The sequence below is a fragment of the Moschus berezovskii genome, chromosome 8 (assembly GCF_049115385.1).
Source record: "Moschus berezovskii isolate FMDL1 chromosome 8, NW_MosBer_1.0, whole genome shotgun sequence".
In the NCBI taxonomy this organism is placed as follows: domain Eukaryota; kingdom Metazoa; phylum Chordata; class Mammalia; order Artiodactyla; family Moschidae; genus Moschus; species Moschus berezovskii.
The window spans coordinates 41,355,601-41,382,587 of record NC_142467.1 but is presented as its reverse complement, the minus strand read 5'-3'; positions in this window follow the sequence as shown (position 1 = coordinate 41,382,587).

Here is a 26,987-nt window from a genome sequence, read left to right as displayed (position 1 = left end):
TAATTCACTCAGTTCAGTTCAGTTGCTCAGTCGTGTCCGACTCTTTGCAACCCCATGAATCACAGCATGCCAGGCCTCCCAGTCCATCACCAACTCCCGGAGTTCATTCAAACTCATGTCCATGGAGTCGGTGATGCCATCCAGCCATCTCATTCTCTGTCGTCCCCGTCTCCTCCCGCCCCCAATCCCTCCTAGCATCAGACTCTTTTCCAGTGAGTCAACTCGTCGCATGAGGTGGCCAAAGTATTGCAGTTTCAGCTTTAGCATCAGTCCTTCCAATGAATACCCAGGATTGATCTCCTTTAGAATGGACTGGTTGGATCTCCTTGCAGTCAAGGGGACTCTCAAGAGTCTTCTCCAGCACGACAGTTCAAAAGCATCAATTCTTCGGCAATCAGCTTTCTTCACAGTCCAATTCTCACATCCATACATGACCACAGGAAAAACCATAGCCTTGACTAGACGGACCTTTGTTGGCAAAGTAATGTCTCTGTTTTTTAATATGCTATCTAGGTTGGTCATAACTTTCCTTCAAAGGAGTAAGCGTCTTTTAATTTCCTGGCTGCAATCAGCATCTGCAGTGATTTTGGAGCCCAAAAAAATGAAGTCTGACACTGTTTCCACTGTTTCCCCATCTATTTCCCATGAAGTGATGGGACCAGATACCATGATCTTCGTTTTCTGAATGTTGAACTTCAAGCCAACCTTTTCACTCTTCTCTTTCACTTTCATCAAGAGGCTTTTGAGTTCCTCTTCACTTTCTGCCATAAGAGTGGTGTCATCTGCATATCTGAGGTTATTGATATTTCTCCCGGCAATCTTGATTCCAGCTTGTGCTTCTTCCAGCCCAGCGTTCCTCATGATGTACTCTGCATAGAAGTTAAATAAGCAGGGTGACATTATACAGCCTTGACGTACTCCTTTTCCTATTTGGAACCAGTCTGTTGTTCCATGTATGGTTCTGACTGTTGCTTCCTGACCTGCATACAGGTTTCTCAAGAGGCAGGTCAGGTGGTCTGGGATTCCCATCTCTTTCAGGACGTTCCACAGTTTATTGTGATCCACACAGTCAAAGGCTTTGGCATAGTCAATGAAGCAGAAATAGATGTTTTTCTGAAACTCTCTTGCTTTCTGCATGATCCAGCGGATGTTGGCAATTTGATCTCTGGTTCCTCTGCCTTTTCTAAAACCTGCTTGAACATCTGGAAGTTCACGGTTCACATATTGCTGAAGCCTGGCTTGGAGAATTTTGAGCATGACTTTACTAGCATGTGAGATGAGTGCAATTGAGGGTAGTTTGAGCATTTTTTGGCATTGCCTTTCTTTGGGATTGGAATGAAGACTGACCTTTTCCAGTCCTGGTGCCGCTGCTGAGTTTTCCAAATTTGCTGGCATATTGAGTGCAGCACTTTCACAGCATCATCTTTCAGGATTTGAAATAGCTCAATTGGAATTCCATCACCTCCACTAGCTTTGTTCGTAGTGATGCTCTCTAAGGCCTGCTTGACTTCTCATTCCAAGATATCTGGCTCCAGGTGAGTGATCATGCCATCGTGATTATCTTGGTCTGGAAGATCTTTTTTGTAGAGTTCCTCTGTGTATTCTTGCCACCTCTTCTTAATATCTTCTGCTTCTGTTAGGTCCATACCATTTCTGTCCTTTATCGAGCCCATCTTTGCATGAAACGTTCCCTTGATATCTCTAATTTTCCTGAAGAGATCTCTTGTTTTTCCTATTCTGTTGTTTTCCTCTCTTCTTTGCATTGATCACTGAGTAAGGCTTTCTTATCTCTCCTTGCTATTCTTTGGAACTCTGCATTCAGATGCTTATATCTTTCCTTTTCACCTTTGCTTTTCGCTTCCCTTCTTTTCACAGCTATTTGTAAGGCCTCCTCAAATAGCCATTTTGCTTTTTTGCATTTCTTTTCCATGGGGATGGTCTTGGTTCCTGTCTCCTGTACAATGTCTTGAACCTCCGTCCAGAGTTCATCAGGCACTCTGTCTATCAGATCTAGTCCCTTAAATCTATTTCTTACTTCCACTGTATAATCATAAGGGATTTGATTTAGGTCATATCTGAATGGTCTAGTGGTTTGCCCTGCTTTCTTCAATTTAGGTCTGAATTTGGCAATAAGGAGTTCATGATCTGAGCCACAGTCAGCTCCTGGTCTTGTTTTTGCTAACTGTATAGAGCTTCTCCATCTTTGGCTGCAAAGAATATAATCAATCAGTCCTGTCCAACTCTTTGCGATCCTTTGGACCATAGCCCACCAGGCTCCTCTGTCCATGGATTCTCTAGGCAAGAATACTGGAGTGGGTTGCTGTTCCCTCGAGATCTTATGAAACCAAAGAACGGGAGTTCTGATGGGGATCAGAAAGAGCCTGGAAGCAGAAAATACAGACCCATGCAAAACCCCAAGCAGACTCCTTTTTTTTTCTCTCCTCTTTGCTTCCACCTGGGTGCCTTTTTATCCTTCTTTGACTGCAGACTGGGTGCCTGATTTCAACAGTCACCTTCTCAGGGGCTCCCAAGCATGCATGTTACACCCTAGTTGTTGGAAGACATGAACCAGAATCTCTGTAGATGCTACTTCCAAGTCACCTGGAGGGAAACCCTGCATGGCTTGAATCAGACGGAGTTGTTTCAGGAATAAATTCTATTGTCTTAGCTCCATGGGAAGCTTTGTGTGTGAAACATTCTGCTTCAGAATAGGCTTATTACCCCACCCCCAGTGTTAATCCTCCTTTCTCAGAGGTTTAGGAACAGGGGTCATGACAGGCACGCTGAGCACTGATGAAGACAGGTAGTCACGTCCACTGGAGAAATATTTCTAACTTTGGAAAGAGTCTTTTTTGTTCATTCTCAAGCAATCCTGAACATAAGAGCTGATGGTTTTCCCAGAACTGAGGGATTTTCTACCACAGGGGATTTTATTCTAATGACAGGAGAGCCTCAGAAAAACCTGGATGGTTGGTCACCCTCAATTTGCTGGGGGCAGGCTGAGTCTTTATCCCCAGACCAGAACAGGGAGTTAGCTTCATGGTATGTCAACTAAAATCATGGTTTCAGGAGTCATATAGAGACATACCGCCACCTTCTCCTTGTTCATACCTCTGTTCAGGGCCATCCTGTGCCCTGTATCATTGGACATAAAATAGCAATCCCTCATCAGTATTTCTAACTAATGAATGCAGTGCTGGTAGGGTTATGAACTGTGAACAGAGATCACTTTCTGATTTTGTTCAGGGATGTAGGACTCAGTGGAGAGAAGATGGCTGCACAGAGTGGGGGCAGAGGCAGCATCTGATGGTGTGACTTTCCCTGGGCACTTTGGTCTCCTACAGGGCACACAGTGATAACCAGCACTCTCTGGAACTCTAGGAATCTTCTAGAAGAGAGACAGAAGCTCAGCCACCACCGCCCTTTAGCATTCAGCCTTATATCACCACCATGGAAGATTTCAAACTAACAGTCTAGAGCTTCAATTTAGGGAGGTGGCTCCCCACCCTAGTGATACATATTGGCATCACTTACGAGCTTCCAAAAAATATCTCAGTGCCTCTTTGTTCCCACTAGACTAATTGGATCAGGATTGTTGCAGATCAGGCTTTTGTGTTTAGAAATTCTAAAGGGGCAGCCAGGTTAAACATCTCTGGTGTTAAGGATCAAGCACCACATTACAGAGTGGGGAGGAGCCCAAGCCCCTCACAATAGAGATTTTCCAACTTCCCTGTATGGTTCAGGTGTCCTCTGTCTTCTGGTCAGCCATGTCCAGAAGGGTCGCCGTCAGCTGGTATGGATGTAGCTGCTGGGGCCCCAGCCCGACCTGTGGATCTAGGGACAGCACCTAATCAAGGGAACCATTGTGAGCTGGATAAACACTTCAAAAAATGTCAATATAGTCATTTTATTTCCAAAAAGAAGTGCCAGTGGTGGAACTAAAAGGGACATTAGTAGGGTCTCATCTCCTCTACTCCTCATTAATGAAATATAACAGACCCTCTGTAACATTCAGACACTATTTGGTATTCTTTGTGAAGAGAACAGAGTGTTTGGAAGAAGAGATGAAGAACTGGTGGAGGAATATGACAAAGGAAATGGGAATGAAGAGCTTCAATAGCTTTGGGAAAGTGTTAGAACCTGCTTAGAAACAAAATGTTTGAGACCAAGTTGCCAGAAGAACAGAGGGCAGGGAAACCTCTCCCCTTACCCCCCACCAGTACCATAAACTTTGGGGGCAGGGGGGGGAAATCCTGATGTTGTTTGAACAGCTGGAGTAAGGAGTTAGTCTAGTCCCCTTGATCTGTCTGGGTGTGCCCCTCCTAAGAGCAGTTAAATCCCTAGCATCAGAGAAGGCATATCCTGTAAAGGGCCTCAGTGCCTGTCGACTCCAATCATGCATCTTACCAGTGGGGAAAGGGAGTCCCCCCACCGTCCAGGGGAAGGGACCTGCTGAATGTCTCCGCTGGTTAGAGGCAGGCAGGGACAGGTAATGTCCCCTAACTTTGGAGAACGTGAGTGTTCTACTTAGATATAGGACTTCCCAAAAAGAGCCCCAGTGGCTTCCCACATCCTCCCCCACTGCCAAGTGGACCCTGTGTCCCCTCTTTGAAGACAGAAGGATATTGCCTTCCCAAATGCCACTCCCACTTTCAACAGGGTCAACTCGAAGTCTCGTTGTGAGATAACCACTGAACCAACAGATGGATTTTGACTTTTGATTTTGATGGATTTTAACCATACTCACAATGAGATTCACACTGAGAACTTTCTCCAGTTTTGCCTTTCAGCAGTTTATGTCTCATATCATCATATAGCATTTTGGCTTTAAACTTTTTTTAAATTATTTTTTAACACAATAAACCATATCATTTCAGACTAGTGAGCCATATCCATATAGACTACTGACTATGTTAAACTTGACCATGTTTTCAAAATAAGCATGTTTTCATTATTTGAAAGTATGTTCTATAAACCCAGTTACGAGACTCAGTTTCTTAGGAGAGGTCATTAAGGTCTTCTTAAGTCACACACATTCAATAAATATTTTTTAGTGGCTGCTATATGTTGCTGCGATTGTTGTTGAAATTACAAAGATGAAAACAGTTAATCTCTGCCCTTAAGTTTACAGTAGAGTGAGGCTAGGGTAATTAATTAAGATGATAGCTGTTTGTAGGATTAAAGTCTCTAAGATGGTTGATGAAATGGATCTTTTCCATGCTTCTCAAACATTTTCAAGTCTTCTGCCTCAGAATTTTCTTCATGCTCCTAACATCCTCAGCAAACCTTTTTGTTATGGGAAGTACAAAAAGCAAGATAAACCCAGCTCCAGTTTGAGGGGTTACAAACCCTGACTCAGTTGAGCAGGATTTGATGAGGTATTCCCTGCACACAGCAACCCCCGACAGAGCACATACCCTTTCTAGCCCCAAAGTAACCAATCCGATGCGTGTGTTTGCTGGTCTGATAAAGGCAGTATATCTCAGTGTCCTAACCTCTGAGAAAGATGTGAGGGTGTGTCACCCTTTGGCCCCATCTGTAAATAACCTCTAGCCCTGAAGTCCCAGTCTGTCCCTAGGCGACAGCAAGAAGGGGCTCCTGTTATCTGGCTTTGCTGATATGCCAAGCTAATGGCACGAAACTCTCTTGGCCGTCCAGAATGGAAGAAACAGAACACCAATTTAAATCATGAAAAAAGTCAGTGAATCTATCATCATTAATCTTGCTGTCAGTTTTAATTTTGGGGACATTACCTCACTCAACACCAGTTGAAAAGAGCTGCCAAAGCCGATGATGTCATCATCACTAGCCGAGTCTGACCCTGCCTGCTGATTCTCAGAGCTCGGAGCAAGTTAATAAATCCCCTGGCACTTGGACACACAGTGGAGTTTTATTACAATGAAGGTATAACCCGTGATGTTGTTTCAATTAAATGGCCTGAGAAAATACTTTCTTGTGTTTAGCAAAACTGTAAAACATAATTATCCCCATGCAATTGGGCCAGTTCGTTGTGCTGACGTGATGATTATATATTCTCTTCCCTCCCACCCCTACACATGCGCAGATGCGCGCGCACACACACACATAAACAATCTTAGATAAGAGTAGAAGGATAGTTCTAAAGACAGTTGAATATTCCACACAAGTATCTTTTCTAGGTCACCACCTAGAGACCTGGCTGACTGCAGCGTAGCTACATAACTGCACTGACACATCCAGGAACCTTTTGTATGCAAAGCAGTTGAGGGAAGTCTGGGGCTTGGCGTTGGAAATCTCAGTCAGGGCAGAACATTGACTCTAAAAAGAGGGATCATAAACTGAGGAAAACCTGGAGACCAACAGCTGCTCACTCAAAACCCAAACCTCGTAGCTCTTCAAATATTTATGAATAATTTCCTTTGACATGTTTGCTAACTGTTGAGGATATGAGTTTTTGCTGGCCATGGCCCATCTGAAGTCCCCTGGCCTGACCCTCTTGTGAAGTCATCCTGCTGAACAGACGCCATCCATCGTGTCAAGGCCATTGCCATAGCGTCGGCACACAGGGCGTAAACACAGGCTTTGCAGATCTCTGCTGCTTCAGCAGGAGGGGAGCTGGTGGTAAGGTGAGAAGGCTCATTCCTTTCAGCCCAGTTTTCTTTTCAGCAACATGGCCAGTTCAGAGGACACCGTACTTGGAACGTGAAATAGACAAGCAATGTTTTCAAACACTCTTTTGCATGATTATCTACTCTCTGTACCAAGGGTAGGATGTTTGGGTGTGTGATTGCATCAATGTATACATGGACACACACACACTTTTAAAGCTTTTAAGTATAATGAGAATTTGTTAGCATCAGAAATCTGGACCAATTCCTCCAGGAGTCCTTTCCCTTTGACTTATTCCAAGTGACTCCTCCAAGCTCTTCTCTTCCCCCACCCCAACAAGCTCCCCTAAATGGCCCTCATCAATCATGCCAAATGGTACAGTTGGCTTTGCACAGAGCACAAATGAGGATGAGGGGAAGACCCCCAAGCTCATTTTTCATGCCCATCTCACACAGGAACTGATCCCAGGTCTCCAGGGGTGAGCAGGCAGTACACAAATTCACTGTTCCACTTGCCCTCCCTGATAGAGGCACTTGGAGATTCTTTATTATTATTTTTAATGGTCTAATATAGTGTATCTATTCACAAGATACATTGCCTGATGTAAGAATCTATAACTGTATCCTGTTAACAATTCCTGCTGTTTATGGAGTACTGTCTTGACATACTTGTTAAACCTCAATAAATATGTTTTTAATAACCATATGGTATTTAACATATAATAACTGTCTTATTAGGTTTAAATTAAATTCTTGCTCATGACACTTAGAGTGTGACCAGTCTTTTCCTGGCTAAGAAGGGATTTGAAATAACTATGGTAAGGATACTTCTTTGGAGAGAGGAGAATGTTTAAACATCATGTGTTTTAATGATATGATTAAAGCAAGTTGCATTTTTAAAAATTCAGACGTGGGGGCTCCTAATGAAAATAACATACAGCAGAGCTGTAACAATACAAGAAATTGACTAGTTATGGGGCCACATTCAGAATGCAGTTATTTCATGCCTGGTGCACATAAGTCTCTAAGGTATGCTAAGAGAACAGCTGGGGCTTATATGGTTTTTTTTGTTCTTCATGTCCTTTTTCACTGCACAGCATGAAGGTGGTAGAAAGTGCTGATTCTGGGCAAAATAGGGAAGAACAAAAAATTAGGTCACAGTGCACTCACTTCCTTTATAGGTGCCCCCCCACACACCCTTTTTATTGTTGTTTTGTCACTTCACTCATTTTGTCCCTTGGTTCCTCAGTTTCCCACCCAGGTGCCTGAAAAAGGCTATATATCCTTTCATGCTCCAATGCTTTCCTTAACACTTTGATAGTCCCCACTGTGAAGGGGGAACAGGCAGAAAGAGACTTGCCCAGAGCCAGCTGGGGAGATTCATGCCATGGTTGTGTTTGGATGATGGAATTTGTTCAAGCAGAGAGATTGCTCAAAGTGCTCTGGAGAAGCCAGAGGGAGAAAGTGAGTGTTAAGTCTCAGCCTGAGAAGCACCTGCTCTGTGGGTTTGGGTGAAGCATGAGGGAAAGAAAGCCCAAGTGAGAATCGTGGTAAGTGGAAGAGAGAGACAGAGAAATTCGAGCTGTTGGAGAAGTCTTATAGCGAGCTGATTTCAGGAAAGTCTCTATGAAGGATGATGGCATTTGATCTAAGCCTTGAAACCCTTAGTTAGGTGACAGTAAGCCCTGGTGAAATCAGAGGTCACCTTCGTCTAGACAGTGATGTTTCGGTCCCCCACCAGTAGCTCAGCCTCACTGTGCAACTTGAGTTCTCCAAGCCCTTTGAGTGACCATTTGCAATCTTCTCTTCTAGACCAGGCTTTCTCAGCCTCAGGGCTGCTGACATTTGAGAAGGGCCATTCTTTGTTATGAGGCCTCTTCTCGGTGTGATAGGATGTTGAGCAGCATCTCAGGGCTTACCCACTAGATGTCAATAGCACTTACATTCCTCTCCAGTCGTGAAAACCAAACATATCTTCAGTCATTGCCAGATATCCCCAGGGAGAAAAATTGCCTCCTTTCTCCTGGTTGAGAATCACTGCTCTAGAGGAAAAGAACAACATATAAGAATGTTGTTTGAGAGGCAGTAGAAACCTCAGGGTATGTTTGAGAAATAATGAGTGGTCTACCATGATGGGCATTCGAGGTCTGAATGTAGGAGTTCTGGAAAATAAGTTACCAAGGGAGATGAGAGCCTGAGTTTGAACCACCATTGAATGGTGGGTAGATTTGGATTGAATTTGGAGGGTACTAGAGTACATCATGAGGAACGCTGGGCTGGAAGAAGCACAAGGTGGAATCAAGATTTCCGGGAGAAATGTCAATAACCTCAGATATGCAGATGAAGCCTCCTGATGAAAGTGAAAGAGGAGAGTGAAAAGTTTGGCTTGAAGTTCAACATTCAGAAAACAAAGATCATGGCATCTGGTCCCATCACTTCATGGGAAATAGATGGGGAAACAGTGGAAACAGTGTCAGACTTCATTTTTTGGGGCTGCAAAATCACTGCAGATGCTGATTGCAGCCATGAAATTAAAAGACGCTTACTCCTTGGAAGGAAAGTTATGACCAACCTAGACAGCATATTAAAAACCAGAGACATTACTTTGCCAACAAAGGTCCGTGAATTGATGCTTTTGAACTGTGGTGTTGGAGAAGACTCTTGAGAGTCCCTTGGACTGCAAGGAGATCCAACCAGTCCATTCTAAAAGAGATCAATCCTGGGTGTTCATTGGAAGGACTGATGCTAAAGCTGAAACTCCAATACTTTGGCCACCTCATGCAACGAGTTGACTCACTGGAAAAGAGTCTGATGCTGGGAGGGATTGGGGGCGGGAGGAGACGGGGACGACAGAGAATGAGATGGCTGGATGGCATCACCGACTTGATGGACATGAGTTTGAGTGAACTCCGGGAGTTGGTGATGGACAGGGAGGCCTGGTGTGCTGTGATTCATGGGGTCACAGAGAGTCGGACACAACTGAGCGACTGAACTGAACTGAACTGAATTCAGTCACTGAAAAGTTTAGATGGAGGGAGACATAATTAAATCTCTTTGGAATACACTAGATTAGAGCAATGACTTTCAAAATATTATAAGAAATTTGTTTACATAATGGTTCAGGGCATACAAATATACATTTAACAAAACTTTTGCAATTTTTATGTTATGTGCAGTACGGTCGATCTTTTCCTATTCTAGTCTTAAAATGCTGGTCATGATATACTATATGGTTTCATAACCCACTAACTGGCATGAAAGACATAGGAAATGAGAGGTCAGAGAGTTTGGGAAGGGAATATTTCAATCACTAGGCCAAAAATAATAAGAACCCAATACTAGGATGGGAATGGGACAGAAGGAAGGGCTGGCAGGGACATTTCAGATATAGAGACTGTAAGGAGGAAGGAAAAGTCAGGAAAAAATCATAGATTTTATTAATTTTCATAATTATTATTATTTTTGTGCCACCGACATAAGTTGATGCCATGGTAATAGAGCTGTCAAAGGTTGGTTTTTGTTTTTATTTCTTTACTCATTTTTTGCAGGAAAGAGATACTATTTCTGGCTCTGGGCCTACAGAGTTTGAGCTGCTTAGCATGGTAGAAATGTCCAGCAAGCCACAGGAAAGGTGGACTGTGGCGTGGAGCAGGGTCAGGGTGGTATTGTGGATTTATGAGTCATGCCTATGCAGGGCCTGGAGAATGAGGTCACCAGAGGAGGGGGAATGTCGTTTCTGAGTCTAATAGCCTCTCCTTGTATACTGATATCTATCTGAGTAATAATATTCGTTTCTAGTGTAATAAAGACCCACTCAGCAGATGGTATCACATCATATATAAGTCAAAGCAAACTCAAGATGTGATCCATGCCCTGTGAGAGGCTATAATTCATTTAGGCCTCCTGGCTTGAACCAAATGATACTTTCTTATTGCTTGAACACCAGCTATCAGCTGCACACTATTCGAAGTACAGAAAATAAAGCAGTGAATAAAATAAATCCTCCTGCCAGCATGGAGCTTATTCTCTAGTAGAGGGATACAGACAATAAACAAGCAAACACAAAATATATATTATGTCAGATGGTGGTAAATGCTATGGAAGAAAAATAAAGGAGGGGAAGGAGTGGGTGCCAGATGGAGAAACTGCAACTTTAAATCAGGGGAGACTTTTAGAAAACCTGGTGATTGAGCCCCCTGGGAGTCCCCGGTTACTTGGGATGACTGACATGATAAAAGCATAATGAAACCAGTATTGATGATCTCAAGGCAGAGTGTGATGGAAGGCTGTGAGAGATAAGAGCAGGAGGCAGGGAGTAGGGGTCTTCTGGAACATTTGGCTCTGGGTTCCTCTTTTTACCAAAGCTTTGCAGGCATGGAGGTCATCCATGCCCTTTTGGAGGCCATAATTCATTTAGGTCCCCCGGCTTGAACTGAATGATAATTTCATATTGCTTGAGCACCAACTATTAGCTACACACTATTCAAAGTGCTGAAATAAGTAGTGAATAAAATAAATATTCATGCTCGCCTGGAGGGCTTCCCTGCCCTCTTTGTCTTCCTACATTCCTGTTTTGTAATCTCTTCTTTTCCAAAGCTCTTTCCCCTCTTGTTTTTCATTTCGAATTCACAAAACTCTGAACTCAGGGATCTCAGGACATAACACTCCTGACAGGTGAGAGACGGTCATCCTGTGTTCTGTGTACATCTTCTCATACCTGACTCTGGGGCACTGGTTCTTTGGGATGTTGTGTTATTACATGAAAATAGGGTTTTGTGGTCAAATTCATTTGGGAAATTCTGGGCTAAACAAGCTTAATGGGATTTCTGACTGTTGAATTTCATAAAATCTGTAGTGTGCTATTGAACACTGCAAATATCCAAGAGGAAACAGTGTGCATGATTTTATACTTATTTGGCATGGAAGAAGCCCATTGTTATGGAAAAGCTTTCAGGGAATTGTTATTCAAAGGTACACTCTTCGGAAAACCGTCAATAGGCTATATTGTATGATGATAAGCTTCTGAATCTTACTTTTCTCATCCATAAAATGAGAATGTTGGTCTGCTGCCCAAAGGATGTCAACAGTACCACAGGACTCTGTCCTTCGCCTTGAGATTGTTCAGAATTTTAACCGTGAACTTGGTGAAGAGAAAAATAGATAATTATGACATCTGGAGATGATGACACAGTGCTGGGAAGGGTAATTAATAGGTCAGATGACAGAACCAAGACTTAAACTTATCTTGGGGTCGTGGAGAGTCGGACACGACTGAGCGACTGAACTGAACTGAACTGAACTGACATGTTAGAATGATAAGCCAAACTGATTTGCAGAAAATTTAATAAGGGTAAATATATGGTCCTGCTTTTAGTTTCAGGAAAAAAAATGATTTTTAAAGTATAAGATGTGGGCGAGCAGGTTTGACAGCAGTTTAAGTAAAAGAAGAAAATTATCTTGGGATTTTGATTGACCACAAGTCCAAGATGAGCTATCAAGAGATTTGGCAGCTCTGAACTGAACCCTATGAGGCTTTATTAACAGAAATGATTCTATTCTGAGGGAGCTGTGGGCTCCCCTGGGGCTGGTTCTTCTGGTCTGCTGCCATGGAATATTAATAGCTAGCATTTTTGGGTGCTTGTTAAATGCTTATCACTACTTTATGCATGTTGTGTGTGTTATCTGGTTTAGTTCCCACAATAAACACATCAGGTACCATTACAATAGTCATTTCCATGCTACAGATGAGGACACTGAGACTCAGAAAGCATACCAAAAGTAAGCTGTGGAGCATGGATTGGAAAGCAGGTAGTCTATGTCCAGAACCTGGATTAGCCTGACTTCTATGAGGATGGCAATAAATCTGGGAATTCTAAGATTTGAAGGCATGAGTGATGCTGTTTGAAGAATACAAGGGCTAAAAATGAGCACTGTCTCCTAACATACAGAAGCTCTTCTGTTGAAGAGATCTCAGCTTGTGCTGTGTACTTTATGGATGGGACTAGGAATGGCTACTCCAGTATTGCTGGGCTTCCCTTGTGGCTCAGCTGGTAAAGAGTCTGCCTGCAATGTGAGAGACCTGTGTTTGATCCCTAGATTGGGAAGCTCCCCTGGCACTCCAGTATTATGCCTTGGAGAATATACATGTCCTATACATGTTCTATACAGTCCATGGAATTCTCAAAGAGTCAGACACAACTGAGTGACATTCACAGGAATGGCTAGTGAAAATCACAGGGAGAAAGATTTCAATTCAACATAAAAAAAGACTTTCTAAAGGGTCTCTTGTTGTTTAATTTCTAAATCGTGTCTGACTCTCTGCGACCCCATGGACTGCAGCACGCCAGGTTTCCCTTTCCTTCACTATCTCCTGAAGTCTGCTCAGACTCACATTCATTGTGTCAATGATGCCATCCAACCATCTCATCCTCTGTCATCCCCTTCTCCTCCTGCTCTCAATCTTTCCCAGCATCAGAGTCTTTTCCAGTGAGTTGGCTCTTTGCATCAGGTGGTCAAAGTATTGGAGTTTCAGCTTCAGCATCAGTCCCTCTATTGAATATCAGGGTTGATTTCCTTCTTTCATTGATTTGATCTCCTTACTGCCCAAGGGACTCTAAAGTGTGTTCTCCAACACCGCAGTTCAAAAGCATCAATTTTTCTGCACTCAACCTTCTTTACAGTGCAACTCTCACATCCATACATTACCACTGGAAAAACCATCGCTTTGACTGTATAGACCTTTGTTGGCAAAGTGACGTCTCTGCTTTTTAATATGCTGTCTGAGTTTGTCATAGCTTTTCTTGCAAGGAACAAGTGTCTTTTCATTTTAGGGCTGCAGTCACCAGCTGCAGTGATTTTGGAGCCCAAGAAAATAAAGTCTGTCACTGTTTGCATTGTTTCCTCATCTATTTGCCACGAAGTGATGGGACTGGATGCCATGATCTTCGTTTTTTGAATGTTAAGTTTTAAGCCAGCTGTTTCACTCTCCTCTTTCACTCTCTAGTTCCTTTTTGCTTTCTGCCATTAGAGGGGTGTTCTAAGGTCTAGACTAATCCTAAATGAATTGAGGAAACCTCATTAAACCTCTCTCTTTCTCTCCCTCCACCTCTGTTCTACAGTATTCAGTTAGAATCTACTTGGTCATGGGTTCCATTGTTGGTAAAATTTTGACCTGCATGAACTAAGTGTACAATTCATGAATTCAATAACTCAGTCAATCTGTTTGCCTATAATGTTTGAAGCATTTTGGAATACACAAAATAATATGACAAGAGTCCTTGCTTTCAAAGAACTTCTAATCTAGTCAGGAAGAAAGATATGTAAACAAATTACAGGTGATCCTGGACCTATGGTAACTTAACTTGTGAGCTCTGCTTTCCTGACCCTTTTACCCTAAATATTGTTGATGTTTAGTTGTTAAGTAGTCATGTCTGACTCTTTTAAAAGCCCATGGACTGTTGCCTGCCAGGTTCCTCTGTCCATGGGATTTCCCAGGCAAAAATACCATAGTACATTGCCATTTCCTTCTCCGAGGGGATCTTCCCCATCTAGAGATCAAACCTGTGTCTCCTGCATTGGCAGGTGGATTCTTTACCACTGAGCCACCTGGGAAACCCCACCCTGAATACTACCCCCTTGGAAACAACCATAACTTGTGTTTGGGGTTAACCAGTGGTTGCAAAGGACATAGGCTTTCAATAGTTAATGATGGCCAAGGTCTAAGGGGATTCAGGGAACTCTGGTTGAAGTGAGAGAGCAAGAGCTCATGAGGAGGAAGGAGGGAAGGAGATGGAAGCAGAATTAGTAGCCAAGGAAGAGTAACAGTGGGGCCAAGCTGTTTGTCCCTGAAGCTTCAAGTGCTTTCAGAGGCATTAGTACCTATTGAAACCTAGGGGTTTTGAGACATGACCCTAACTGTGGCAGCAAAGAGCACCTCTGCTTATTCGAAGGAGAGGAACCAGGAAAAGAGAGCAGGTCTTACCCAAGCTCACTGGATTTTGTTTCAAGAAGCCTCCAGTCTAACCCTTGATGAGACGGTGTCCTTAAAGCACTTTCAGAATGTAGATTGTGTTCAGCGTTTATTCTCAGGTATTTTCAACTCATTTCATCTTAAGGTTGGAATTTTTATAGATTTATGGGCTTGCTTAGAGCAAGCTTTGCTCTCTATGTCAAAGAACCAGTTGGGTCAAAAGGTAGAGGTTATCAAAAGTAAGGTAATTGCTCCCCTGTAACTGAGATGTGTGTAGGATACAATGGAGGCACCAAGGAGGGGCTGACCTCCTGACCTCAGGGGCCTTAAGAGGTGGTCAGGGAGGTGCTCCTTGAAGTACCAGTAGGAATTATTCAGGAGACAAGAAGGAAAAGGACAGTATAAGTGGAGGAAATAATGGGACCAATGCCACAGGTTCCAATAAAGTGTGGCTGTGGGATGGACTTTCACTTCTCAAATTATTCTGTGACTAGATCTTTCTCTGCCACAATTGTTGTTCAGTCACTGAGCCATGTTCCTGGTGGCTCAGACAGTAAGATGCCACCTGCAATACAGGAGACCTGGGTTCAATCCCATGGTCAGGAAGATTCCCTGAAGAAGGGAATGGCTACTCACTCCAATATTCTTGCCTAGAGAAGGAGCCTGGTGGGCTACAGTCCATGGGATCACAGAGTCAGACACGACTGCGTGATTACCAGAACTATGGGATATCTATTGCTTAAGACATACAGAGTGATTTTAAGTGTGTGGCACAAACTCAAAGCATCAGATAAGGCTGAATACTTAAAATTTCATTCCTTTTGAAATTCTTTCTTAATCCTTCTAAGCATGTCAAGGAGAAAGTCTCAGATTCGTGCTGGTTGGCACACTCACATAGCCTTTAACAAAGAGAGTACAAGTCTCAAGTTTCTCTGTCCCTGCCTCAGTTTTCTCGTCTTCCAAATGAGGGAAACAAAGTGGTAATAGGTACTAAGTCATAGAGTTGTAACAATAATATGAAATATTATACGTAAAGCATTCAGAACAAAGCCTGGCACATACTAAGTTACAGTTGATTGTTACCTTTTGTATATTGTAACTGACACTGGTTTCATTTAAAATTAGATATATGAAAGTGAATGACAATAAAATGGGTACATTGAAAAGGCACAAATCAGGCAGGAAAAATGTGAATGAACACAGTTTGGAGACTATAAACCTGAATGATCTCTAAGGGTCTTTGTAATTCTCGACGTCAAAGATTGTACTGATGAAGGAAGGAGGCCCAGAGAGGAAGGGAGTGTTACCCAAGGTCACTGGGCTCATTAGTGGCAAAGCTAGGAGCAGATCCAAGGCCTCCAGATGCTCAGACTCACGTTCTTCCCTCTGGATCTTGCTCATGGTCCAAAGCCCTGGGACTTCTCAGCTGAGGGAGCCCTGTCTTGGCCTTGCCCTGGCAAAAGGCTCTCAGCAGGGGTGCAGTCCTACAGAAATGACTCGTTCCTGACTGCAGTGAACCCAGAGCCATATCCTAAAGCCAACAGTCGCCTGCTGTAATCTCACTGAAATCTTACTGAGCCCTGACACCACGTTCAACACTGGGAATTTGGGTGGGCCTGGAGTGCCTTTAGTATTACTGCTATAATTCAAAACATCCAAATTATTATTTTCTCCACAAGATGAAGCCAGGGGAGTGCTGTTAAGTGGAGAGAAAAGTGTTTGTTACGCTAGGCGTTCCAACAAAATGTCCTCCTTTGCTATTAAATCATAGCATTTCTAAATGAAATGATATTTTGCAAACTTTGGCAGGGCCTGGAATTTGGACATTGTGCAGAATTTTTTCCTCCTCTTTCTCATTTTGTGCTTTTTCTTCAAGTGATCCAGAGAACTACTATTTGCTGGCTACACTTTTCTTATTTGTCTTTCCTTATGACCCAAGTTTTTCACTTTCCCCAAAGACATCAGATAATTTGATTTTCTGCCCATAACTTATTTTTTAAATAAATAATGAGGGTAATAAATAGAGGCTCAAGAGAACAACCCATTGTCTAAATGGATTGTTTCTTAGCATTCCCCTTCCTCTAGGATTAATCATGAAAGGCTTCGTAGAGGGAGACCTGTTACTTTGATGTTGTCAGAAAATTAATGAAGTTGTATTGACATGACAATTGAACCCACAAAGACTGAATTTAATCACTTAAGTCTATGAAAAATGGCATCACCCACATTAAACTCTCTACTGGACTGGACAAGTACAGTCCTGTGTTCTCTGTGTGATCAGTACTAACAATTGCCTACCCATTCTCTGGCAGCTCTGGGTGGAATGGACTTACTCAGGTCCTAGCATTTCTCCTTTCTCTTGATCTTCACTAATAGGGCCTGCACAATTCATGGGGGTGGCTTCTGTGTCCACAACCCCAAAACTGTTGGAGCTCAAAGACTAGGATTAGCAGCTGAGGAAATCCATTGACAGGCCTGGGGTGTGTCTGGGCCTCAAATGGGCTGCTCTCCTCCTACAAGACCCTAGAGACATAGAGAAGGCCTGAGGTTGCAAGTCAAACAACTCTGCCTGCGGTCTGGTTTACATTAAGGAAAATTCCCCCTAGTGACTTGGGAGGTGGGGCTTGCCTGCTGCCCTGCCCCCTGGCCCAGGAGCACACCAGGCCCCTTCTCTGTGTCTTTGGGCAGTATCTCTCAGTAGGCTTGGCTGTATCTCTCTTTGGGCCTCCTCTTTGTCCCTTTCCTGCCAGCTCTCCTTCCTTAAGCAATTATCTAGGCCTATAACCTAATTTTGGAATGTTTGGACTCAGAACTCAGGGTACAAAAGTATTAAAGAGTATTTCTGTTCCCTGGCTGCGCCTGGAAGATGCTCGTTAATTGAGTATCTTGGTGTTCATTCATTCATTCAACAAATGTTTATTCAGAACGATGCCAAGCACCATTCTAGATGCTATCTATGAACAACACAGACAAGAATGTTAGCTTACTTTGGAGCTTACACTCTTGGGATCAGGACCAGCTTCATGATATTCAGGGCCCGGTGCAAATGAAAACACAGAGCCCTTTGTTCAAAGCTTGTTAAGGATTTCAAGACAGTCACAGCAGAGTATTAAGCAAAAGGCAGGGGCCATCTAGTGTGGGGCCCAGTGTTACTTGCACAAGTTGCCCACCCAGGAAGCTAGCCTCCAAGGGATCAGTAGGAAGTTAACATGCTCATTACCAGTGGATGGACAGTGCAAAGGATGGGACACAATAAATCTTTCTACAGGAATGACAATAGTTGGATTCTTCTTTGATAATTCCAGAGTAGACAGTTTGGGGGAGTCTCAGGTCATCATAGATTATCATTAATCATTGCACATTTAAAGTGTTGGCTTTGGGAGCTCTGAGTAGCAGAGTGATGACTTTGGAGAGCTGATGTGCTTGGGGTTCTAAAAGAAATCATATGCCTGCAAAGATGATACTTTTTTAAGGCTAAACAGAGTAGAGTTACTTCTGATTGCTTCCCACAACCTCCTAAAAATCCTCCCTTACAGATAAAAGTAAATGTGTCATGTGAATATCAAAATTGTTGCAACTGCACATATGTTATTCTAATAATGTGGGATGATCTGTTTAGAAGGGACTCCAGTGAAGTACCCATTCAGAAAGTGGGTTCAGGGGTTAGTTTCTGGATCTATAATCCATAGAGATCCTCAGTGTGACTTTTGAATGCACTGACTGCAGGTATCTATAAATGGCTAGTCTGTCCTTTCCTGAATTTCAGTTCCCAGGTTTATGCCAGCCCCTTCCATTACCCCCATTCAAATGTTTTTCTTTCATCCAAAACTAATGAAAAGAGAGCCAAGGCTCTGACAGTCAGATTCTGTTAACTTCATTTCTGGAAAATAGTACTGAAAACATGACTTTCAATTCCAGGCCCAACTGACAAGAAGGGAAGCTCAAGTGAATGTGCTGGCATTTGCATTCTGAAGTTTTATGAAAATAAAAGAATTCATGTAATCTTTGGAAGTGAAAAACCAACTGAGTAATAGCACTGTGGAGGAAAGATTTTGTTCTCAAAGTGACCATTTCATAAATTGGACTATTTGGGGGCTAATATGTTTAACAAGTGATGGTGGCTTGTCATCACTGACTAGTCCATTATATAAAAAGTTCACCGAATGAAGAGTCAGAATAGCTGGTTGTGAGTCTTATCTCTGCCACTAGTTCTCTGAACCTCGGTTTTTGTCTGTAAAATGGGGATACCAGTTATCCATTACTGAGTATTATTGTGAGGTTCAAAACAGCAATGTTTATGACAGTACTTGTAACCTGCATAGTGCTTAATAAAATATAGGGTTTATTATTACTGTCACTGTTATCTATATTAGTTTCCATTTTCCCATGGTGAACTCTTTACATGGCAAATGCAAAGACAGAATGAAAGAGGCATTGCAGGTAGAGCCCTCTGATTATTCACTTTTGGGGGAAAGTGGATAACGTACAAGATTTTGCCTGGCAGTGATGATAGAGGGGAGCTGAATCCTGTCACAGAAAATTTGAAGGCCCTCCCCTTTTTCATTTCCCTCCATGAACTTCTGCCTGTAGTAATAAAAAATCCTGTGTTCACGCCTGTGTTGCTTTATTTTAGGAGCTTGACTTTTATATGAATCTTTGTCCCTGTGTGGGGTTGCTGAGTATTATTTTTGCCTCATCTTACCAGTGAAGAAAGGGAAGTGTGTGACATTAAATGATTTGCCCAGGTCACCCAGAAAGCCAGTGATGGAGTCTCCAAGAGTCAATTGTGATTTCTCATTCTCCTCCCCTAGTCACCAGAAGTGTCCTGGATAGTCTGATTCAGCCCTACTTCCCAGCCAGGACCAGAGACAATGGTTATCCCTACATGAACACTCTTGTGACCTCCTCCCAGTCCCAGCTTGACTGGGGAAAGGAATTGGAGGACTTTAGAAAGACCTGTCCTGGAGAGCCATTAATGACCGGCTTTGACTCTCAGGGTAGCCATTCACCAGCTCTGTAGCTTTGAACAAATGAGCCTACAAATGTACACGTAAATGTGGACACACATGGAGAATGAGATTAAGAGAGAGAAGAGAAGAGAGAAAGGGAGATTCAGTCAGTTCAGTTCAGTCGCTCAGTCGTGTCCGACTCTTTACGACCCCATGAATCACAGCACGCCAGGCCTCCCTGTCCATCACCAACTCCCGGAGTTCACTCAAACTCATGTCCATCGAGTCGGTGATGCCATCCAGCCATCTCATCCTCTGTCGTCCCTTTCTCCTCCCTCCCTCAATCCCTCCCAGCATCAGAGTCTTTTCCAGTGATTAGCATGTGCTAAAAAAGGAAAGATATAAGCATCTGAATGCAGAGTTCCAAAGAATAGCAAGGAGAGATAAGAAAGCCTTCCTCAGCGATCAATGCAAAGAAGAGAGGAAAACAACAGAATAGGAAAAGCAAGAGATCTTTTCAAGAAAATTAAAGATACCAAGGGAACATTTCATGCAAAGATGAGCTCGATAAAGGACAGAAATGGTATGGACCTAACAGAAGCAGAAGAAATTAAGAAGAGGTGGCAAGAATGCACAGAAGAACTGTACAAAAAAGATCTTCACGATGAAGATAATCACGATGGCATGATCACTCACCTGGAGCCAGACATATTGGAATGTGAAGTCAAGTGGGCCTTAGAGAGCATCACTACGAACAAAGCTAGTGGAGGTGATGGAATTCCAATTGAGCTATTTCAAATCCTGAAAGATGATGCTGTGAAAGTGCTGCACTCAATATGCCAGCAAATTTGGAAAACTCAGCAGTGGCCACAGGACTGGAAAAGGTCAGTCTTCATTCCAATCCCAAAGAAAGGGAATGCCAAAGAATGCTCAAACTACCCTCAATTGCACTCATCTCACACGTGAGTAAAGTCGTGCTCAAAATTCTCCAAGCCAGGCTTCAGCAATATGTGAACCGTGAACTTCCAGATGTTCAAGCAGGTTTTAGAAAAGGCAGAGGAACCAGAGATCAAATTGCCAACATCCACTGGATCATGGAGAAAGCAAGAGAGTTCCAGAAAAACATCTATTTCTGCTTCATTGACTATGCCAAAGCCTTTGACTGTGTGGATTACAATAAACTGTGGAACAATCTGAAAGAGATGGGAATACCAGACCACCTGACCTGCCTCTTGAGAAATCTGTATGCAGGTCAGGAAGCAACAGTTAGAACTGGTCATGGAACAACAGACTGGTTCCAAATAGGAAAAGGAGTACATCAAGGTTGTATATTCACCCTGCTTATTTAACTTGTATGCAGAGTACATCATGAGGAACGCTGGGCTGGAAGAAACACAAGCTGGAATCAAGATTGCTGGGAGAAATATCAATAACCTCAGATATGCAGATGACACCACCCTTATGGCAGAAAGTGAAGAGGAACTCAAAAGCCTCTTGATGAAAGTAAAAGAGGAAAGTGAAAAGGGTGGCTTTAAGCTCAACATTCAGAAAACGAAGAGCATGGCATCTGGTCCCATCACTTCATGAGAAATAGATGAGGAAACAGTGGAAACAGTGTCACACTTTATTTATTTGGGCTCCAAAATCACTGCAGATGCTAATTGCAGCCAGGAAATTAAAAGACACTTACTCCTTGGAAGGAAAGTTATGACCAACCTAGATAGCATAATAAAAAGCAGAGACATTACTTTGCCAACAAAGGTCCATCTAGTCAAGGCTATGGTTTTTCCAGTGGTCATGTATGAATGTGAGAGTTGGACTGTGAAGAAAGCTGATCACCGAAGAATTGATGCTTTTGAACTGTGGTGCTAGAGAAGACTCTTGAGAGTCCCTTGGACTGCAAGGAGATCCAACCAGTCCATTCTAGAGGAGATCAATCCTGGGTGTTCATTGGAAGGACTGATGCTAAAGCTGAAACTCCAATGCTTTGGCCACCTCATGCAATGAGTTGACTCACTGGAAAAGAGTCTGATGCTAGGAGGGATTGTGGGTGGGAGGAGACAGGGACGACAGAGAATGAGATGGCTGGATGGCATCACCGACTTGATGGACATGAGTTTGAGTGAACTCCGGGAGTTTGTGATGGACAGGGAGGCCTGGCGTGCTGTGATTCATGGGGTCGCAAAGAGTCGGACACAACTGAGTGACTGAACTGAACTGAACTGAACTGAACTGAAAGTTCATGTTTAGTACATGATAGTAGTGCAAGAAATAACATTTTCATATTTCTTTCCTCAAACTGACCTGTTATTAATCCCGACACACTTCTCAAGGGTTATCATAAAGCATTATGGTTTTATTTGAATTGTGCATTATTTATACTGGCTTCCCTGTGGCTCATACTATAAGGAATCTGCCTACAGTGCAGGAGACCTGGGTTGGGAAGATTCCCTGGAGAAGGGATTGGCAACCCACTCCAGTATTCTTGCCTGGAAAATCCCATGGACAGAGGAGCCTGGCGGGCTACAGTCCAAAGGGTCGCAAATAGTCGGACAGGACTGAGCGACTGACACTACCTGTGCTACTATACATATGCTGTATTCCTAGAAAATTGCTTGATTGCTTGTTGGTACTTAGAAAAGATGGCTATTTTATACTTTCTTAAAAGAGGATAGGCATCAGAGAAGGTGAGGCCTCGGGCACTGTGTCCCCGTGGCTCCCTGTATCTCGCGGTGTAGCCCTCAGGAGGGCTACTTGCTGCTACTTGTTTCAGAGCCCCCTGAAGGCAGGGAGAGTGTCTGTTCTGTTTATCAGTGTTCCCATACTGGCACCAAGCCTACTCTGGCATATTTCAGCCAACCCTTAAATGTCAAGAAATGATTGTGTGAAAGACTAACAAGAGTTAAGTTTGTGGGTGCTAGGTTTAAAATGGGTTATTAAGAAGCTAAATGCATTTCAGGCCCATTTCCATCTTTTTTACTTTTATTTTTTTAACTGGATGATAATTGCTTTATAATGTTCTGTTGGTTTCTGCCATATAATAACATGAATCAGCTATAAGTATACATATATCCCTTCCCTCCTGAGTCTCCCTCCCACTCCCACGCCCATCCCACCCCTCTAGGTCATCACAGAGCACCAGGCTGAGCTCCCTGTGTTATATAGCAACTTCCTACTAACTCTGTTTTACACGTGGTAGTGTGTATATGTCAGTACAATGCTTTCTATTTGTCCCACCCTTTCCTTTCCTCACTGTGTTCCCAAGTTCATCCTCTATGTCTGTGTCTCTATTCCTGCCCTGCAGATAGGATCGTCAGTATCATTTTTCTAGATTCCATATATATGCGTTAGTATAAAATATTTGTCTGACTTCACTCTGTATAACAGCATTTCCATTGTTTTGATATTAGTATGTGTAGGACATCCTGACACTCAACACAAATTCTTTGTATGACAGTCAACACAAGTTCCTTGTAAAAGGAAGAAACTTCTTGGTCTGTCAGGGCCACATGTTCATTCATTCAACAAATTATATTGAACATCAGCCATACATCAAGGACTGTTCTACATGCTACAATACATGCAAGAGTGACCTAATGAAACCTAAGTCTCTACATTCCAGGAGATTATATTCTAGGAGGAGAAAACAGACAGTAAATAAATAAATATATGTCAGGTGGTGCTAAGTGCTGTGAAAGAAAAGGAAGCTGGATGAGAGAACCAGAAAATGAGAGGGCTGCTGTGTTAGGATAACCAGAGAGGCTGCAGATAAAGGGGAATTTGAGCAGAGACCTGAAGAGTGAGGGTCTGAATCTATGGGTACCAGAGGAAGTGTTTGCAAAGAAGAAGGATCAGCCAAAGTTGACTGTCACGACTGGCTTTGACTCTGATGGAGGTTGAAAGCCATGGGGATGAAGGGAAGCTGTTGGAGCCAGTATGGTGACTGCAAAGAAAATATTATGCTTCTCCGAGCTTGCTCAGGGCAATCCTGGCTCCTCTTGCAGGCATATGCAGGTGACCATTCTTGTCTTTGGGCTAGAGAAACAGTTGTGTCTTTGTTTTACATTTTGGCCGATATTCTTATGAAGTTTTTAATGATGCAAAATGCAAACCTGCAGAAATGATTCCCACAATACCTGAATGCCAAACACCTATTTACATTACTTGGGTTGCTTCAGGGCCTGGCCCTGACTCCTTGGCTCCGGGAGGGTACTGGTCAGGAATAGAGCTTTTGGGAGCCAACTAAGGCAGATAGATGCCAGCCTCTCAGTCCCATCCCTTAGCCCCGGCCCCATCAGAATCCTTCACTGATGGATAACAGAAGAGCTCAGGCAGGCAAGGGTGGTGTGCTGCTCATCCATGGAACATCCAGTGCAGCAGTGACACAGTTAATCTTCTGTCTAGAAAAGGTTTCAGGCAGCTTAGAGAAAGGACATATTTCCAATTTCTCTGGAGAGGAGAAACACAGGAAAGTCGCACCTCCCAGTCAGTCCCCAGTTCATAGTGAAGAGCCTGAAAAATCACACACGAGTAGATGAGAAACAGATCATTGGAGCTGAGAGCTCCTCTGAGAAGCTCGGAAGCACAGTGGCAGCTGGAAAACCTTGTTTTCCTCAGGTTTCCAAACTTCCCTCAACGAACTTCACTGTTGGTCTCCGTCTGGTGTGAAATGATTAATTCTTTTAAATGATGCAGGGACTCAGAGATCTGGGACTGCTTGTCTCTCTTCTGAAACTAGCAAGAAACAGATTTTGTCACTACCTTCTAGTTTTGTTTTTATTATTTTTTAAAATCTGATCCTCTCCTCCATAAATATTTATACTGGCAATTTAAAATGGCCAAGTGATGCTGCACTTACCTGGGGTGAGTTTATCCTCAGTCATTGTTATTTAAATTTTACACCCTACCTGCTTTGACCACAGGACACACTTATCTGCTGATCTGAAGAATGAATATTCACTTCTTATCTAATCCCAGGGTGAAGCAGTACTTGGTAAAGTGGGAGGTGGAGGTGCTGACCTGGACTAAGAGGGCCTAAGAAGGCCAAGCAGATTGAGTGGCTGCTCGGGTTTGAAATTGTCTCAAAGTGTTCTATGAATTGTTCATTGATCCAAAATTATTTTTATTAATTGTTGTTTTGTGCTGGCTGCGGTGGTTACAAATCTGAATAAAATGTGACCCATAGTCTCAAGGAGATCACAGATTGGTAGGAGAATGGTGTGAAAATAGAAGATGAATGTGACAGTAGTTTTGGCGGTGGTGGCCCAATGAAAAGTTTATCCCCCACATCCTCCCTTTATTCTTCCTGCCCTCCCTCTCTCCTTCCCTCCCTCCCTCTTCATTACATATGATTGAGCATTTTCTCTTTCATAATTACTAGTTGGGCTCCCCTGGTAGCTCAGTCAGTGAAGAGTCTGCCTGCAGTGCAGGGGACCCAGGTTTGGACCCTGGGTTGGGAAGATCCCCTGGAGAAGGAAATGACAGCCCACTCCAGTACTCTTGCCTGGAAAATCCCATGGACAGAGGAGCCTAATGGGCTACAGTCCACGGGGTCACAAGAGTTAGACGCAACTTACCGATTTAACCACCAAACGGAGCACAGGACTGAGCTGTTACCATCAATACACTGACTTTGCACTGTTATCCAATATTCGTGAGAAATGTGTACTTTGGAGGAGCAATGCCTCCCAAATTGATGATCCTTCTTTTTTCACCCCTTCAGCCACAGATCTCTAGAAAACTCTCAGCATACTACAAGCAGATTCTGAGAGCAGGAACTCAGTTTTTCCAGTTCCCCTCTACTTCCTATTTACCTGGCACAGAGTAACAGCTCAGTAAGTCCTGAATGAGTGGATGAATGAATAAAATACTCCAGTTACCACTAAGTGGCTGGGAGACTCAACCATCCACCAGAAAATTGAATCTTCATAGGTGGCCAAACCAGATAGCTCAAGCCACAGTTGGAAAATTTACTCTGGGGTTTGAGTTGTATGCCATAGACATAACTTACTAAAAATATGTGGCTTTCCTGCCCAGGAGGCTTCCAGGCCCATCTAGGAATGACTCTCAAAGTATTCTGGCAGCTCTTTTGGTGGTTTCTTTCACTGCTTGAAAGCTGTGTTTTAGCAGAAAGAATGTTTTACCAACTCTTACCTGGAAAGTCCTGGTTATGCCCAAAAGGACCCTGAGGATATCTTGGGAGGAGTCCACTGTGCCTCCCGACAGACTCATCTATGCCCGGTTGCTGTAATTCTGGGCCTTTGAATTTTGGCTTGCTCTGTGTCAAGTGCCTGGTGTGACAGAAGTGGTGGAAGGTGTTAGAATTTGACATTAGGGGATTGAAGGGCAAGTCGTGATACAAGCACTGTGATCTTGAAACCCATATTAGTTTCCTATTGCAACTACAGCATATTACCATAAACCTGGTGGCTTAAAAACAACACAAGTTTATTCGTTTATAGTTCTAAAGGGAAGAAGTGAAAAAAAAAAGTTAATAAGGATAAAGCGAGGTGTCAACTCTATCAGTTGTCTGGGGCCTCCAGGGTTGAGTCTGTTCCTTGCCTCTTCTACTTCTAGAGGCTACTGGTATTCCTGGACTCCTGGCTCTGCTCTGCTGGTCACCTTGTTTTCTCCTCTCTTGTAGTCAGATCTCCCTCTGCATTCTTCTCATAGACTCTTGTGATTACCTTGGGCCCACCTAGATAATCCAGTGTAATCCCCTCACTCATTATCCTTAATCACATCTAAATGTGATTTGCTAGATAAAGTAACACAGGTTCCAGAGATTAGGAAGTAGATAACTTTGGGGGAACCCTTACTGAGCCTACCACAAGCCCTTTAGTTTTCCTGAAGCTGTATATGTGTGTATGTACAATAGGCATGTAAATGAATAATATTTACCTGGTCTTGACCATTACTCTTATACTGTAAAGACTATTAAAACACATGTTTTTTACTTCTTTTTTTTTAAAAAATATTTATTTTTAATTGAAGGATATTGCTTTACAATATTGCTTTGGTTTCTGCCAAACATCAACATGAATCAGTCATCATGTCCCCTCCCTCTGCCTCCCACCTCCAACCCCATCCGACCCCTCTAGGTGTTAACAGAGTCCTGGTTTGAGTTCCCTGAGTCATACTGCAAATTCCCACTAGCTATCTATTTTACATATGGTAATTATATTTCCATGTTACTCTCTCCATACATCCCACCCTTTCCTTCGCCCCCTCCGCCTGTGTCCATAAGTCTGTTCTCTATGTCTACATCTCCACTGCTGCTGTGGAAATACGTTCATCAGTACCATCTTTCTAGATTCCACGCATGTGTATTAATATATGGTGTTGGTTTTTCTCTTTCTGACTTACTTGGCTTCCCTGGTGGCTCAGAGGTTAAAGCGTCTGCCTGCAATGCAGGAGACCTGGGTTCGATCTCTGAGTCGGGAAGATCCCCTGGAGAAGGAAATGGCAACCCACTCCAGTATT